The sequence below is a fragment of the Dermacentor andersoni genome, chromosome 6 (genome assembly GCF_023375885.2).
Source record: "Dermacentor andersoni chromosome 6, qqDerAnde1_hic_scaffold, whole genome shotgun sequence".
Lineage (NCBI taxonomy): Eukaryota > Metazoa > Arthropoda > Arachnida > Ixodida > Ixodidae > Dermacentor > Dermacentor andersoni.
Genome location: NC_092819.1, coordinates 153,366,219 through 153,382,205, shown reverse-complemented (window position 1 = coordinate 153,382,205; position 15,987 = coordinate 153,366,219). Strand labels below are relative to the sequence as shown.

Sequence of the window (15,987 nt, the reverse complement as noted above, 5' to 3'; positions counted from 1 at the left end):
GTGCGGAAAAGAGGTCAAACAGACGAGGAACAGGTAAAGACTTATTATACTTACTCTAGAGACATACTGGACAGAAAAAAGTGGCAGTTGCTATGACGCTGATATGTCATTACCTCTCATTTTGGTAACGCAAAAAATAATTAGACCATGGTGCGAGAATCAAGCATTTACACGTAGCACGTACGCATTAACAATGCGTGATGTTCATTCCAGATATTTAATTTAAAAGGTCAGACGGCTACTAATAAAATTTCTGTGTAACGTTTATGGTGCGTGATTGGATGCGCTTGCATATGCCTGAACTAGATGAAGCAACCATACTGAGAGAGGTTCGGATGGTGTTGGTTGCACCACTCGTTTCAATCACGTTTTGTCACCTGCACCTGCGCGCTAGCACAGAATATCAGCGTGGCAACGCCTTTGTGATTACCAGTTTCAACGCATGGGCGCTATGCGCTGCGAGTGAGTGAGTGAGCAGAAACTTTATTTGGCAATGGTGGGATATTATAGTGCCGAAAGTGGCGTTGTCAAGCAGCCGTGAGTCCTTACAACATGGCGGTTTCCTCCACTCATGCAATGACCCGCTCGTGGATGAAACTTTCTCAGCTTGAGTAACATGGGCCCCAACTCCTCGGGAGTAGTTACTTCTCTTCGGTCCTCCTTGGCGCATACCGAGACGATATGGAACACATTTGCTGGTCCTTGGCATTTAACACATAAGTTAGTATACTGATCTGGATAAATATATACTTTACTAGGGACAACCTAGTAAGAGCGTAAACCTGCAGCCTTCGCCTGGGTGCGTCTTGCCTTTAGTTTCGACATTTTTCCGATGCTGGATACAGAGCCCTCGATATGCAGAAGTGATGTACGATGTCTCTAGTCGCTAACGAACGTTCAGTTCTCACACCCTCCGGCAGCTGTCCTGTCGCTCGGCTACCGAATCCTCGAAATATGCTATGGGTAGTTCCATTGCGACGCAAAGCTGAGTGGGCTGGTGCCCAGTGAGCTGCACCAGTCTAGAATTTTTCGTTTTGCTTGGAATTTTGGTGGCTTAAGGGGCGACATAGCCCTTCCCAAAATTTGCGATAGGCGCTTTCGAATCACTGCCTAAGGTATTGGCTGTTGTTGAGCATACTGCCATGGCGATGGCCACCTCCTCAGTGGTTTTCGTTTCCGAGGCTCGGATGAAGGCCCCCTCTACTGTGTGATGTGCATTGCCTCTTGTGGCATTGGCCATGTTTTTTCCTATTAGGCTATTACACCTCATCCAAGTTGGCTAACCCGTCAAGGGCTTCCTATCGTTTGTGCAGGGCTCAGACTCCTTCATATCTACGTTGCTGACGAAATTCAGCGTGCATGTTTCTGGGTACGGGGGTTATTGGGTGTATTACTCAGTTATTCGGCGTGAACTGCACCTGGCCTGATTAACGAACTGCGGGAGCTTCCGGCTGTCGTCACTTCCTCCAGGAGCAGGATACATAACCGTGGATGGCAGCGCCTGGAGGGCATTGCAAAATGATCCTTGGTATTGAAAGCACCTTGGCATGCATTGACGTCACTTTCTTTTTGCGACAGGTATCTGACGAACGTCACTTTCATGTCTACATTTTAGTTGTACACGAATCGCCTTCCAAGTTGCGGTTTTCTTTTCGTATTCTTATTTGTTTTTCCTGGTTCATTCATACTCTGCGTTGTGAAATGGCAACTAACTCAAGGCATGACAGGCAAAAAAAAAATTGAGACATTAAATGGCCAGACAAACAAAGGTGTTGACCGATCAATTGAACTGCGTGTTCACACTGATGATCGATCAACTGCATCCAAAGCGAAAGTGAGTGAGCTTACGAAAAGTGCAAAATTTGTGAGTGATAAGAATGATCATATTGCTACGAGGCTCGACTCTCTCCGTGCGGAGAATAAGGCACTAATAGAAATAACAACGGTTTAGTGGCAGAAAATGACAAATTCGTGAAGCAAATCGAACACCTTGAGAACAGTCTTGTTTCAGTAATTTAGAGGTGAAGGGTGTTCCGAATGCTCAGGATAAAAACTTGGTTGAGGTATTTTGTGGAATTGTAGCGACAGTGAAAGGTAATGTCCAATAATCCGATATTAATGCTGTCCACAGGATTCGCGCACCAAACAGCCCGAAAACAAATGATACGGTAGTTAGGCTTGTGTCTCCTGACAAGGAGTATGAACTCCAGATAAACGCCCAGAAAGCAAGGCTCACTGCTAAGGATCTTCGTTTGCACAGTGCGCCATCAAATAGTTACTTCAATGATCATTTGAACCCCCAAACAAAGCGCTTTTCTCCGCTGTCCCAAAGCTGAAAACGAAAGGAATGATCATTCCTGCGGACAGATCAATGTGTGCAAAAGCTTTTCGGAATGCATCAAGTGCAGTTTACAATATGAGATCAGAAGTGGAACTTCACATTTTCGCGGAGGGTCATCACGAGCCGCAATTCTTATTACCAAGCGTGTCTTTACCTGATCTCCGCGGAATAATATAAATACCAAATTGCTGATTCTCCCAATTTATCTCTGGTATATTTAAATATTCGTAGATTAAAGTGCCATCGTGATAAACATTTTCAAGTCTGTGTCACACTTCAAAATTTATTTGGCATCACAGGATTATCTGAAACTCGGCGCAATTATTTGCTATCTGTATGACCTTGAACAAGAAAACGGGCTGTGAGACACAGTTCCTTCTTTAAGCTTTAAACGGCAAAGACAGCCTCAAGCTACGTCAAGTATATGGCACGAGAGTCGATATATATATATATATATATATATATATATATATATATATATATATTTACATACATACACGTTATTTAAAGAAATTGCTCTTATCACTACTTCTCAATCTTGTGTATCACACGAAACACGTACCAATTTGGTTGTAGTTACGTACAGGGCGCCGCAGAACAACAAAGATGTTTTTTCAGCCACTCGTTAGCCATTCGTTTTCAGCCATGTTTCCAGCGACTCGTTTTTAGACGCTGAATCGATCCAGCCTCGATTCAGCGTCTCTTCCCAACAACCAAAAGCACGGTCAAACGCTGGCAGACTGTACTTCGCGCTGTAATACATGGGCAGAAGCTCCGCTCTTGTAGCTTTACCTGCACTGCCATATAAGCTTGTCTGCGAGTGTAGTACACGAGCCTCATTGAAATGTTTAGGCCTCGGATCAATGCACCGACAAGCGGCCTGGAACACCCTTTCTTTCTGGCATGCCAGAACGTTGAGATGTTCCGAGCATTTCGATCCGCAGTTGCACTAGAAGGAAACGACCGATGAGATACACCACGAGTGCTTTTCAATTATAAATATCCTTTCTCTAGGAGCCTCCTCTCTTGGAAAGTGCCACAGGGATATTTGCTCAACTGTGGAGTAATTTATAATTGCTACAAAGAGATAGTCTTGAATGCCTAGACATCATATTTTTGTTCATTCTCTCCAGTTAGCTTTACCAATTTTAGTATTTTATAAAGATTGCCTAATTTCATCCAAACCTTGGCCAATCCCCCCCAGTGGTTGTGCGCCTTCGCATAAGGAATACCATACCATACCATACCACGAGTGCCACACCACACTATGGGCACCGCTGAAAATTTCAACAAATCTAGTATACTACATGCAAATGATGCATAGATGCATGGGCAAAAGTACTACATGCAAATATGTAACAGGCATAGCCCATCAACATATATTACAGCGAAGCTGTGTATGGCGAGGGTTCCATGTATTTTTTTCTGTGTGTGCAAAAATTGTGGGCCGGTCCCGAAGAAATTGCAATACCGGACCGACACGCGGTGGAGCTTAAGCAGTCTTCAAGCACTTCGCCAAATTGGAAAAATAAGTTTAATATATTGGATACAAGTACGAATACAACACATATCAGATATTAAGCTAATAAGAACAGATATTACACTCTCACCCGCGTCGGCCATGTGTACGTTCGCACCGCCCTCTCTTTGTCGGCGTTCCAAGTGCTTGCGTATCTACTTTCCTCTCCTTCCGCTCTGCCGTGGTTGCGCTCCCGTCGAAACGTCACGCCTTTCACCGCCTCTTCGGGGCGGCGCTCCCGTCGCCCCGCGAATGTATATAAAAATCATGGCAAATGAGTTCGTACCTTTCTTCAAAAGTCTGTGTCACCTCTGTGTCACAGCGTCCGCATACGGGTGCAGGGCTCACTATTTCGCGTTCCACGAAGCTTATGCAGCGGCGTCGCTCGAAAGAGTACTCGTTGAGATACGGCATGCCGGCTCTTGCACAGCCTGGTGCATCTGTTCAGCAAGGAGAGCTGGAAGTGTGTAGTTTACAGGTTGCTTCCTGCGATGGCGCTCGACCGCGTCCCTCCGACAGCTGTTGGCATCCCGACCGTTGACGTCTTGCGCGAGTAACACGTCTTCCTTGCTCCGCTTCTCAGCTCCGCCTGTTCCTGCCGACATCGTCTCTTATCAACCGTTCCTGCACATGCGACATCGGCCACCTAGTGAGTCCACGCTCTAGCACATGAGCGACCGTGCGTAAAGCTCACTCCCTCAGGTACAGAGGTGACACGTTGCCACTTCTTGGCGTCGACTTTGCATACGGGTCGACTATCACATGGGAACCGCAAAAAAGATGTTGCAGTGGTAAGGAAGAACAGGTAAGCGGTAGAGTGAGGAAATAAAGAAAGCTATAGAACAGCGTAAGTAGGCGTCTTTGGACCGCAGAAAAGCCAAAAAATGTTAGTTACATTTGACTTCGCGAACGCAGGTGAAGCGCAAGCGTATTGGTGCTGTAGCGCACACGACGCTTTAGACCCTCAGTGCCTTTTGACGTCTACGCTGTCAGCATCGCAGATCGTATTAAAGACAGGGCTCACGCAGCCGTGCCATACGGAGCAGCCACCGGAGTAGAACATCCGGTTATAAACATTGCCTTACTATCTAAATTACCTAGCATCGTATCAGCGCGCACAAGCAAGCATGGCCACTTCACGTGTGATTACCGCAAACACTGGCTGTCAAAAGACTAGCCTGAGGAATCGCGACAGTAGCACAGAGAGTAGTGACCTTAGTGCCGTTTATCGCTTCAAGGCAAACTGGGCGCTGAGAACACAGCTCGCGCATAGCTACAAGCCGTCGGTCCAACTAGACTGTGCCCCAAAACATATATCGCTTTGAAGATAAAGCCCACAAGACCGTGCGCGGCCGAAGCACTACGCCGCGGCTCCTTGCCCACCCCGGTACCATGCACGCGACGGAATACGGCGCGCTTCCTCCCCTTTCGCACACGGCGTACGGCGCGCGAAGACCATGTTATCGCGAGACAAACCCGGTACGTATGCGTGGCATAGGAAACCGGTAACAAGTGCCAGGGGAGTTCAAACCAGTGCGCGGCGCACCTCCGCCTGCCTTCTTCCTCCGCGACGCTTCGCGTCCTTACTCCATTCCCCATTCACTCAGCTTTACTTTCACATTTCTCGAGGTGGCGTTACTCTGCCGCGCGCTGAGTGCATTCCGTTGTGCTTTCCCCGCCGCGCAATTTTATACCCCTGTCACACGGGAAGGTTTAATGTCATTCGAATCGAATGGCATTCGATGCATCGAATGCCATTCGGTCTCTTGCGCTGCTACACCGTAAAATATTTTTACGTAGGAAGACGCAGGCGAACAGTTATATACAAGTATATTTACAAGCAAATACGCCGTACTTGGCCAAGAGGCAAAAGCCCGCGCTAGCCTCTAATCGTCGTCGTCGTCTTCGCCCTGCTCGCCTCTTTGTCATCGCAAATACTGTTCCGTAGCACTACCCCCGGCGGCAAAAGCGCCGTCCCGGAGCGACTAAACACCAGACTCGGAAGCAGTGTAGTAGGCCTTGCGCCTACTGACGTTTACAACATCACTAGATGCCAGAGTAGAGGATGAGGTTGAACGCACAGGAGCAATTTCGTACGTCACAGGCGTCACCTGGCGCAGCATGCAGTACGGTCCTGTGTATAGCGAAAGGAGTTTCTCTGAAAGTCCGACGTGAGGAGACGGCGACAACAGGAGAACGAGCGCACAAGGCGAAAACTGTACGTCATGGCGGCTGGCGTTGTACTGACGCTACTGAGTGGTTTGCGAGGCCGTCAGTCGAGTACGGGCAAGCTGGCGTGCATACGGTAGGCAGGGGCGATGGCGTCGCGCGCATGCTCGCTTATTGAGATCGCAGCAGGAAGAAGTGCCGTGTCAAGGGGCAATGTCGGTTCGCCACCGCACAGTAGATAAAATGGAGAAAATTCTGCGGTGTCATGCCGGGAAGAATTATATGCAAATCTGATGTAAGGAAGGGCAATGTCCCAGTCGTGGTGGTCCTTGGAAACTTTCTTGGACAGCATATCGGTAAGAGTACGGTTTAACCACTCTGTCAGGCCATTGGTGTGAGGATGGTAGGAGGTAGCCAACTTGTATTGAATGGCGCAGGAACGCACAATGTCGGCGATAACTTTCGAAAGGAAGTTACAACCACGGTCAGTAAGCAGCTATCGCGGGGCGCCATGAAGCAAGATAATGTCACGCGAGAAAAGTCCGCGACGTCAGTGACGCAACTGGTAGGGAGAGCCCGCGTAATATCGTATCGGGTGGCGTAATCTGTTGCGACGGCTACCCATTTGTTCCCAGAGGATGACGTCGAAGGGGGTCGAGGTGGTCTAATTCAACACGAAAGAACGGTTCCACAGGGACGGTGATGACCAGCAGGCAGCACCTGAGGTGTTTTCCGACGCTGGTAGGGATCACAAGCAGCAACATAACGTAGGACGGAGCGAGCGAGACCAGGCCAAGACCAGGTCACTGGCAGCAGCGGCACTGCATGACCCACATCTGAAGCCTGATTCCTCTGTTTGCGCAGCTGTCCTTGTCGGCCGCTGTTTCTTCGGTGAACATCTTCGTGGTGCCATCCCGTCGCCTTGCTTCCCTCGACGGCGCTGAATCATCCGCACTGGGTGAATCTGCGACTGCGTAGCCACTTCGTGGTCTGCTGCTGGCATCGGCAAAATCACCGCTGGAGATCGCTGCTATCGCTGCGTGCCCTATAAACAAGCCGACAACGACGTCTGCTCTTCACTGGTAGCAGCGGCACTGCATGACCCACATCTGAAGCCTGATTCCTCTGTTTGCGCAGGTATTCCTGAGTTTTTTTGTATTCCTTTTTTGTTCTGGCACTGCTGCTGCTGCTGCCATCAACTGTTCTTTTTTCTGTTTTTCGCTATCCGAGTCTCTGTTTAATACTCATAAACATGCCAACGAATGCAGAACTCTCAAAGAAAATTGAGAAGCTGGAAGCTAAGATTATCAACATGGCTAAAAGCACGCATGAACTAGTCTTTGGTAAGATCTTGCTAAGAATGAAGGAGTCTGGGATTGACGTTGTCGAGCTAAAAAAAGAAGTTGATTCCTTGAATACAAGTGCCGAGCACTTGAACGGTCTTGTAGAAGAACTGCGTAGCCAAAATACAACCCTAATTGCTGAGAACAAACAATTAAAATCTCAAAACCGGTCATTGACTCGCAGAATGGAGGAGCTCGAACGGTACTCTCGGCTTGGCAATGTTGAGATCAAGGGCATTCCCTGCTCCCAAGGAGAGGACTGTATTGCAATAATGACAACAGTAGGAGACAAAATTGGCTGTCCCGTATCGCCTAGCGATCTGGACATTGTTCATCGCGTACCCACCAGAGCTAACGACAAAAAAAAATATCATTGCTCGGTTCTGCTCCAGAGCTAAGAAAGCTGATTTTGTGAGCAAAGCGCGTAAAGCCAAACTCTGTCTTAGTGACATTGGATTTTCTGGCTCATTTAATGCTCCCGTCTTTGTAAATGAGCATTTAACCCCATCCAACAAGGCTCTCTTTTCGAAAGCCCTAACTTTGAAGAAAGAAAGGAACTGGATGTTCCTTTGGACAGACAACTGCCAAATCAAGGCTAGGAAAACCACTAACAGCAAAGTTCTCCGCATTCGAGACGAATCTGACCTAACCAAAATAGACTAGAGCTCATTGTTTAACCAATTGACATAACAATTATAGCTTCCCCACTGAAACCTCATCAAGTGAATTCCTTTTTGAGGGGATTTCATTCCATCATTAATTTTAACGCGAGGAGTCTTCGTAAGCACTTTGACTCAATCGATAATTTCCTCGCATCGCTAACTAGTTTGTTTTTGCTAATTGCCATTACTGAAACTTGGTTATCTGACGACGACAAAAATTTATATCGCTTCCCTAACTATAAGTCGGAATACTGCAATAGATTAACGAGCTGTCACGGTGGTGCGGCCATATTTGTTTCTCCTAATATTGCTTATCGAAGAAGACATGACCTATCCTTAACCATTACTAATTGCGAATCTGTTTGTATTGAATTCAGTAACTGCTTTCTTGCGCAGGACAACAAGGATTTCATATTTGGCTGCATTTACCGTTCTCCTTCATCATCAGTTAATGATTTCTGTACTAATCTTGATCATATCTTACACACTATGTCACTAGAAAATAAGAATGTTGTTATAATGAGTGATATAAATATTAATTTACTAGATGAAACATTACCCATATGTATTCACTATACTAGTTTGTTTCATAGCTACGGATATGATTGTTTAATTGACGTCCCCACACGTGAAGTTTCTAACGGCACAGGTACACTTATTGATCGTGCTCTTTCTAATCTCCTTCATTCACCAGAGGCAAGAGTTTTGCACACCGACATTACTGATCATTATCCCCTGCTCTTACGCTTCAACTCCAACGTACGACCTTGCCCACTTTCACATACTAAAGACGTTCTGGACAAAGTCGGCTTCGTAACTGCTGTCGCTAATACAAATTGGTCTGAAATTAAATCACTAAACGACCCACAGAAAGCATTTTCCCCATTTTTTTCACGTATTATATCATACCTATGGCAGTTCTCCTGCAAAAAGAAATGTAGAAAAACTGTAGCATTTCCTCACAATCCATGGATCTCGCAGCAGTTATTAACAGCTTTGCGTAAACGGGATAACTTATATAGGAAAACCAAAAGGCAACCGTTTAACATGAACTTATGCGCCCGATATAAGAACTTTTGTAAAACTCTTACCTGTAAACTAAAATCAGCTAAGCGATTGTATTTCGAGCAAAAAATTTTACAGGCGGCTAATAACAGTAAAAAAAATGGGAGATTGTCAACTCTTTCTTAAACAGGAACACACGACTAAACCAAGTATCTAGAATTTTAAATGATGGAGTTGAGCTAAATTCCCCTACAGATATGGCTGAAGCTGTTAGTAGTTTTTTCTTTCCTAACAATTTACCTTCCCCTACACAGACCATCAGCATGAACCGTCTACCTCATTCATTCTTTTTATTTCCTACAACGCCGGAAGAAATAACTGCAGTTATAAATAATCTAAAAGTGACAAGAGCTGGAATTGATGAGGTCCACCCTGCTAACATTAAATTATTGTGCACTTAATTTCAAATATACTTTCATTTATTGTTAATTTATTTTTCAAGACTGGTTTATTTCCTTCAGAACTTAAGCGTGGCAAAATCATGCCAGTTTTTAAGAAAGGCGATAGCTCATTATTAAATAATTACAGACCTATTTGCATTCTACCATTCTTTGGGAAAGTTATTGAGAAACTAATTGAAGTACGGCTAACGAAATACCTTTCTGAATTTTATATTCTCTCTTCATGCCAGTTTGGTTTTCGCCATGGATATTCCACATAGATGGCACTTATTCATCTTACTGATCAAATAAAAAAATTAATCCACGAAGGATTTCTTGCCGCCTCAGTTTTTATCGATCTAACGCAAGCATTTGATAGCATAAATCATAATATCCTTTTTTCGAAGCTCGAAGCTATTGGCATTTCTGGGCCTGCCCTATCACTACTAAAAAGCTACTTATATAACAGCGTTCAAGTTGTTTCCATTTCCAACGCTTATTCTAGACCGCGAATTACTAACGTTGGTGTGCCCCAGGGATCTATCCTGGGGCCACTTCTATTCTTGGTTTATATTAATGATTTACGTAACTGTCTTTCTTCCACAAAATGCATTCTATACACAGATGACACCACTATATTCATATTTCATAAAGATATCTCATCTCTCGTTAATAAGTTAAATGCTGACTTAGAAAATATCCTAAGGTGGTGTAATGTTAACATGTTATCTATTAATGCAACTAAGACTAAATTTGTTTTATTCTCTTCTCATCAGCGAAACATACCATCCATCCCACCTATCACTTTCGGTTCTCACCGCCTTCCTCCAAGTTCATGTTCATCTTTTCTTGGTATTCTACTTGATTGTAATTTGAAATATCACAATCATATTGCTCACATAAAAAAAATAGCTTATGGCATTTTCACGTGGTAGTGACGGTGAAAAAAGCAGCAATACGGTGGAATACAAAACTAGCTTTTATTGGGCGAACCTGTGCCCACAAAAACAGGCTACACTTATAGCAGAACGATAGCGGCGAACACGGTCGGCGATCGTCGGAAATCTGATCAGCGGGTCAAGCGCGTCGGCTTTTATACAGCAGTCGTCGAATGTTCCAGACTAATCGTTCGGACCCGCGTGCCTTCCACAATGTAAGGAAGTTCGTCAGCGTCCGTAAAAGGGTTTAAGACGCACCACGTGGACCACTTCAGATCGTGCGCGGCGCCGCTGTGAATGTGAAATGCCGTCTGGCACGACCTCATAGCCGAGTGCGCCAATACGTCGGATGACCTTGTAGGGTCCGAAATAGCGTCGCAGCAGCTTCTCACTGAGTCCTCGCCGGCGTATCGGGGTCCATACCCAAACACGGTCGCCGGGCTGGTACTCGACGAAGCGTCGTCGGAGGTTGTAGTGTCGGCTGTCGGTCCTCTGCTGGTTCTTGATCCGCAGGTGGGCGTGCTGTCGGGCTTCTTCGGCGCGCTGGAGGTAGGTAGCGACGTCAAGGTTCTCCTCGTCAGTGACATGCGGCAGCATGGCGTCGAGCGTCGTCGTCGGGTTCCTGCCGTAGACCAGCTTGAACGGCGTGATCTGTGTTGTTTCTTGCACCGCCGTGTTGTAAGCGAAGGTTACATACGGCAGGACCGCATCCCACGCCTTGTCCTCGACGTCGACGTACATTGCTAGCATGTCGGCGAGGGTCTTGTTCAGGCGCTCCGTGAGACCATTCGTCTGCGGATGGTAGGCAGTTGTCGTCCTGTGGCTTGTCTGGCTGTACTGCAGAATGGCCTGGGTGAGCTCTGCTGTAAAAGCCGTTCCTCTGCCGGTGATGAGGACTTCTGGAGCACCATGTCGCAGCAGGATGTTCTCGACGAAAAATTTCGCCACTTCGGCTGCGCTGCCTTTCGGTAGAGCTTTAGTTTCAGAAAAGCGGGTAAGATAGTCCATCGCCACGACGATCCACTTATTCCCGGATGTTGATATCGGAAACGGCCCCAACAAATCCATCCCAATCTGCTGGAATGGTCGGCGAGGAGGTTCGATCGGCTATAGTAATCCTGCTGGCCTTGTCGGTGGTGTCTTGCGTCGTTGACAGTCTCGGCATGTGTTGACGCAACGGGCGACGTCGGCGGTCAGACGCGGCCAGTAATACCTTTCCTGTATTCTCGACAGCGTCCGGGAGAACCGGAGGTGCCCAGCGGTTGGATCGTCGTGTAGGGCGTGCAGTATTTCTGGACGCAGCGCTGACGGTACAACAAGAAGGTAGCTGGCGCGGACTGGTGAGAAGTTCTTCACAAGCACGTTGTTTTGTAGCGTGAACGAAGACAACCCGCGCTTAAATGCCCTAGGGACAACGTCGGTGTTCCCTTCCAAACACTCGACGAGGCCTTTTAGCTCTGGGTCTGCTCGTTGCTGTTTAGTGAAGTCTTCCGCGCTTATTATCCCAAGGAAGGCGTCGTCGTCCTCGTCGTCTTGCGGCGGGGGATCGATGGGGGCGCGTGATAAGCAGTCGGCGTCGGAGTGTTTTCTTCCGGACTTGTATATTACCGTGACGTCATATTCTTGTAGTCTGAGGCTCCACCGCGCCAGCCGTCCTGAAGGGTCCTTTAAGTTAGCTAGCCAACACAACGCGTGATGGTCGCTGACGACTTTGAATGGCCTGCCATAGAGGTAAGGGCGGAATTTAGCTGTAGCCCAAATGATGGCGAGGCATTCCTTTTCAGTCGTAGAATAGTTGCTTTCCGCTTTTGACAGTGACCGGCTAGCATACGATATCACCCGTTCAAGTCCTTCTTTCTTCTGGACTAGGACGGCACCGAGGCCTAGTGTGGATTTCGGTATCTGCGTCCTCGTCGAAGTGTGCAAGTACCGGCGGCGACTGCATGCGTCGTTTGAGTTCTTGAAATGCCTTGGCCTGCGGCGTTTCCCACTTGAACTCGACATCACATTTGGTTAGATGTGTTAGCGGCTCCGCGATGCGTGAAAAGTCTTTGACAAAGCGCCTATAGTAGGCACACATGCCAAGGAATCTGCGCACTGCCTTCTTGTCGGTTGGCTGCGGGAACTTTGCGATGGCAGCTGTCTTCTGTGGATCGGGGCGTACTCCTGATTTGCTGATGTCGTGGCCGAGGAACAAAAGCTCATCGTAAGCGAATCGGCACTTTTCCGGCTTCAAAGTGAGCCCTGATGACTTGATGGCCTCTAGTACTGTCGCAAGCCGCCTCAGGTGATCGTCGAAATTTCCGGCGAAGACGACTACGTCATCCAAGTAAACGAGACAGGTCTGGCACTTCAATCCTGCTAAAACCGTGTCCATCACGCGCTGGAACGTTGCAGGCGCCGAGCACAGTCCGAATGGCATAACCTTGAACTCGTAGAGGCCGTCTGGAGTGATGAAGGCCGTCTCTTCGCGATCTCTTTCGTCGACTTCTATTTGCCAATTAGCAGACTTGAGGTCCATTGACGAGAAGTATTTAGCGTTGCAGAGCCGATCCAGTGCGTCGTCTATCCGTGGGAGGGGGTATACGTCCTTCTTCGTGATCTTGTTCAGACGACGATAATCGACGCAGAAACGCAGGGTTCCGTCCTTTTTTTTCACCAAGCCTACAGGAGCTGCCCACGGGCTTTTGGACGGCTGGATGATGTCGTCGCGCAGCATTTCGTCGACTTGGTGCCTTATAGCTTCACGTTCTCGCGCCGAAACTCGGTATGCGCTCTGGCGGAGAGGTCGAGCGCCCTCTTCGGTTATTATGCGACGCTTTGCGACTGGGGTTCGTCGAATCCTTGATGACGTCGAAAAGCACTCTTTGTATCGTGGAAGTAGACTTCTGAGCTGTTGTTGCTTAATAGTGGGGGACTTGGATTTATGTCGAAGTCTGGCTCGGGAACTACGGTCGTCGGGGTAGATGCGGCAGAATCCGAGAGGACAAACGCATTGCTGTTTTCCAGAATTTCCTCGATGTATGCGATCGTCGTGCCCTTGCTGATGTGCTTGAACTCCTGCCTGAAGTTTGTCAGCAACACTTTCGTGTTTCCTCCGTGCAGTCGACCGATCCCTCTTGCGACGCAAGTTTCACGGTCTAGCAGTAGACGTTGGTCGCCTTCGATGACGCCTTCTACGTCAGCGGGTGTTTCGGTGCCGACCGAAATAAAAATGCTGGAGCGAGGTGGGATGCTCACTTGATGTTCGAGCACACTCAAGGCGTGGTGACTACGAGGGCTCTCCGGCGGTATCGCATGATCTTCCGACAGCGGTATTGACTTCGGCTTCAGGTCGATGACTGCGCCGTGTTGGTTGAGGAAGTCTATGCCGAGAATGACGTCTCGTGAACAATGTTGGAGGATAACGAAGGTGACAGGGTAAGTGCGGTCGTTAATGGTAATTCTTGCCGTGCACATTCCTGTCGGCGTAATCAGGTGTCCTCCGGCGGTCCGAATTTGAGGGCCTTCCCATGCAGTCTTAACCTTCTTCAGCTGGACGGCGATGTGTCCACTCATGACTGAGTAATCGGCGCCTGTGTCGACTAAGGCGGTGACTTCGTGGCCGTCCAGAAGCACGTCGAGGTCGGTGGTTCTTTGTCTTGCGTTGCAGTTGGGTCTTGGCGCCGGGTCACGGCTGCGTCGTGTTGAACTGAAGCTGGTACGTCGCGTCGTCAAGTCGTCTTTCGTCGGTGTAGTCTTGGCTTCCTGACTTCCTCGGGACGGCGGCGTGTCGTTATTATGTCGTCGAGATGGTTTCTTCGGCGTCTTCGTCGGCGGCGGAAGATCTTCGTCAGTTCGACGAACAGCAACCGCACCTCCATCGGTTGCTGCTTTTAGTTTTCCGGATATGGGCTCGCTGACCGGCCCCGGGCTGGGCCAGTGTATGGTCGGCGCTGCGGCGACAGGTAGCGGCCTGGTGATGGCGAACGGGATGGTCGTCGAGTGCTCCATTGAGTAGCGGCGAGGTAGGCGGCGATGACACGTGGGCGCTCGCCAAGCTGTGGACGCGGCGCGTTGACGGCGAAGCCTCGCAGTCCCATCTCCCGGTATGGACATGGTCGGTAGACGCGACCCGCTTCTCCGCAGTGGTAGCAGAGCGGGCGGTGGTCGGAGGCTCGCCAAATGTCCCTCTTCCTCGCGTAGGTGCGCTGGGCGACGGGTGGGCGTGCTGGCGGCGGCGGACGAAGGAATTGCGGCATTACAGGGCCCTGGCGTTGTCGCGGAGGGGGACCTTGACGGCGGGCGACGGCAGCGTAGGTCATCGCTTCCGGCTGAGGTTGCGATGATCGTGGTTTCACCTCAGGGACTCCAAGCAATCGCTGAACCTCTTCTCTGACGATTTCAGCGATTGGATCCACTTGGGACTGCGTCCATGGGTAGCATTTCTGCAGGTCCTCCCGTACGACCGCTCTGATAGTCTCGCGTAGATCGTCGGTATCCAGTGATTGAACCCCGGCGTAGTTTGTAGAGTTCGTGCGGTGATCGAATTGCCGGTTTCGGATCTCGAGTGTCTTCTCCTTGTTCGTCGCCTCACGAAGAAACTCTTCGACGGTCTTCGGTGGGCTTCTTACCATCCCGGCGAAAAGTTCCTCCTTTACACCACGCATCAGTAGGCGGACTTTCTTCTCCTCGGCTATATCCGGGTCGGCGTGGCGGAACAAACGGCTCATTTCTTCCGTAAAGATGGCAACGTTCTCGTTTGGTAGCTGCACTCGGGCGTCCAGCATAGCTTCAGCCCTTTCCTTGCGCACGACGCTTGTAAAGGTGCGTAGGAAGCCGCTACGGAACAGGTCCCACGTTGTCAAGGTCAATTCCCTGTTCTCAAACCAAGTTCTGGCGGTGTCTTCTAAGGCGAAGTAAACATGCCGCAGCTTCTCGTCGGAGTCCCAGTTGTTGAATGTTGCGGTTCATTCCTAGGTCTCCAGCCATGATTCCGGGTCTTCAGTCGCTGCTCCATGGAAGGTTGGTGGGTCCCGAGGTTGTTGTAGGATAACGGGGGACGCTGCGGCAGCCATTGGGGTTGTCTTGACCACGATCTTCTTTGTCGTCTCAGGTAGAAGTCCGTGCTCTGGGGGCAGTCCTTGCAGTCTGCGGCTAGCACTCTGGTCTTGGGCGATGTTGCTTCAGTCCTCGGGCTTCGGGCTTGGATCGCGGCTTTGCGGGGGCGTTCGGTACACGAACGCACAAGCACCTCCCCCAGATGTCACGTGGTAGTGACGGTGAAGGAAGCAGCAATACGGTGGAATACAAAACTAGCTTTTACTGGGCGAACCTGAGCCCACAAAAACAGGCTACACTTATAGCAGAAGGATAGCGGCGAACACGGTCGGCGATCGTCGGAAATCTGAGCAGCGGGTCAAGCGCGTCGGTTTTTATACAGCAGTCGTCGAATGTTCCAGACTAATCGTTCGGACCCGCGTGCCTTCCACAAAGTTCCACACCATTCGCGTCACGCGATGAAATCAGATAACACAAGGTTCGGCGACAAGACAGCCGGGTAGAAGCATCGATAACTTTCCAGAAACTTC

General features: G+C 48.9%; 1 non-coding gene across 1 annotated transcript; it reads right to left on the bottom strand.

Moving 5' to 3' along the window:
• Window positions 1-3,778: 3,778 nt before the first annotated feature.
• LOC140219145 (U2 spliceosomal RNA) lies at window positions 3,779-3,964 on the bottom strand. Its single transcript, XR_011895362.1, has one exon. It is a non-coding gene; the product is annotated as a U2 spliceosomal RNA (small nuclear RNA).
• Window positions 3,965-15,987: the final 12,023 nt, after the last annotated feature.